The sequence below is a fragment of the Carassius carassius genome, chromosome 49 (assembly GCF_963082965.1).
Source record: "Carassius carassius chromosome 49, fCarCar2.1, whole genome shotgun sequence".
In the NCBI taxonomy this organism is placed as follows: Eukaryota; Metazoa; Chordata; class Actinopteri; order Cypriniformes; family Cyprinidae; genus Carassius; species Carassius carassius.
Window position 1 is genome coordinate 22,814,003 of NC_081803.1, and position 2,500 is coordinate 22,816,502.

Consider the following 2,500-nt stretch of genomic DNA (forward strand, 5'->3'; position numbering starts at 1 on the left):
TGTAGGTGTTAGCACACGCAGACGAAGAAAGGATGGGGTCTCCAAACTAGAGAGGGAAGATGCAACATATCGCCAGCAGGGGTCACTCATACTTCATTAAATAAAATAAAAACCACTAGTTCTGCTGAAATACTTAAAGGATGAAACAGTTTTGATGCTATATTATTGATTATGTTGCTAAGGGTGAAGCGCAATAAAACACAGCCGCTGACCAATCAGAATCGAGGAATGGAACTAACTGTTTTATAAATATTAATACACACTTAATATTCAGAGTGACTACAAGTAAAACATTAGCAGGCTGATCATGACTTGTGCTATGGGGGGGAGGGGCTCTTAACGAATGTTAATTACTCAAACTGTGAATGGATCATTAATTGGAGGAGCAATGGTGCACTGTTGTGTTCAATTAGCAGTGAATAAAAAATACATTGTTTATAAATATAAGTGTATTTGTATATTTATATTATTATTTTTTATATATTACACCAATTATATTACAGTAATATTGTTAGATGATTATTATTCTTGTTACCTTAATATATAAATGTGATTATTCATTTTATATTATTATATTGCTTATATAATAATATATACTATATATAATAAATAATAGATAAACAACAAATTAATAATGATATGTTGTTTAATAATATATGCTAATATAATATACAAATGCCATTACATTACAAAAAAATATATGCAATTTATTATCAATTATAAAACATTTCATTTAAAGCATTTTTTGATTTTTAATAATGCATTTTTAATTATGTCATGGAATTGCTATTAATTTTACTATGTAATGGGTTTATGAAAACCTGTGAATATTTATGTAAATGTGTCCTTTATTTTGTGGAAACAACAACAAAGACAAAAGTTAATAGTTTTACATATATGTTAATAGTTTGTATTATTATTATTTTTTCACTTTGAATTATTTCTGATGTTTCTCCATCTTCAGTTCCTGAGTAACTCATATTGGCCACCAAGAGTGTGTTTAAAGAGCCCCTAATTCCACACAGTATTAATGAGTGTGTGTGTGTGTGTGTGTGTGTGTGTGTGTGTTCAGCACTGCTCTCAGTGACCTCTGACCTCATGTTCATGGCTGCATTGAGTCTGTGTCTCTTCACGGTCGTCTGTAATCCTGACACTCACATGAGATCCACGCTGTCATTAATTTCATCCCATTACTGACGAGAGAAGAGGAATTAAGATACTTTATCGTCGGCTTGGCCGTTAAACAGCGGTTATGACTGGCCATTAGCCTCTTTAACGAATCCTGTGGGAGCGCAGGATTTGAGAGCGTTAGCGAGACAATTAGCAAACAGGATGGAAAACTGAGCTAATGCCTTCCAGAATGATTAATTTACTCCAGCTCTCAGTCGATCCATCAGAGCAGAGTCGAACTCAAGCACAGCCATGCCACAAATTCATGGATGTTTTTATTCAATCTTTTCTAATAACAATCTAACATACAATATGATGAAAATTATATATTAAATCATTATAATATTATACATACATACATATATATATATATATATATATATATATATTTTTTTTTTAATATATATATATATATTATTTTAATTATAACATTATTAAAATAACAAATATTTTTATTTGATATTAAATATTAAAAAATTAAAAAAAATAATAAATAAATTATAATACTATTATTATTATTTTATTATACATTAAAACAGTTTAGTAAAATGGTTGCTAGACTTTTTTAATAATGCATTTTTTATTATGTAATGAAATTAATATTTTTTTCTATTGAAAGGATTTATGGAAACTTAGGGAATATTTATGTAAATGTATCTTTTATCTTTGTGATATAAAAAATATAATACAACAAAAATATTTAATTATATTATTATTAATTAAAACAAATCCATCTTATCTTTGTGATAAAGATATAATATTACAATACTTATTCATATTATTATATACTATTTAAATAATCTTCTAGATTTTTAATAATGCATTTTTAATTAATTGATTTGATTGAATGGATTTATGGAAACATCTATTTTATAGTTATGTAATTTATATATACATATATATATATAATACTTTTTTATCATCAGAGTAGATGCGCTTGTCAAATTAATGCAAGTTTCTCTCTTTTTTGCAGCAAATGTTTTGGAAAATAGACTCTGGAAAAAAGCTGCATTCACAAGGGGAAAAAAGACAGAAATGTTCTTAAAATGAAACACATTTTGTGAACAGCGCTCAGCAAGCACATCAAATCAAAGAGTCGGCGAGTGGGAAAATAATATTTACAGTGCAGAGAAATGCGTGTGGAACTGACTGCTGTTTTGACGCGACACATCATTGGTGGGAAAGCAATATTTACTATCCACGAGTGATCAAGCACACTCATCATCACCAGAGAGAAGGAAAGAGCTCATCTACGACGGATATGACTGCACCGCGCCTGTCAGACTGAGATGCAATCGATAGTTATTTCTTTGTTTTAAAGGTCCAGATG

At 29.0% G+C, this 2,500-nt stretch overlaps 1 protein-coding gene across 1 annotated transcript in view; it reads right to left on the reverse strand.

Moving 5' to 3' along the window:
* LOC132132835 (netrin receptor UNC5C-like) overlaps positions 1-2,500 on the reverse strand; it is a 168,644-nt gene that overhangs the window by 8,298 nt on the left and 157,846 nt on the right. The gene's annotated exons all lie outside the window — the stretch shown is intronic.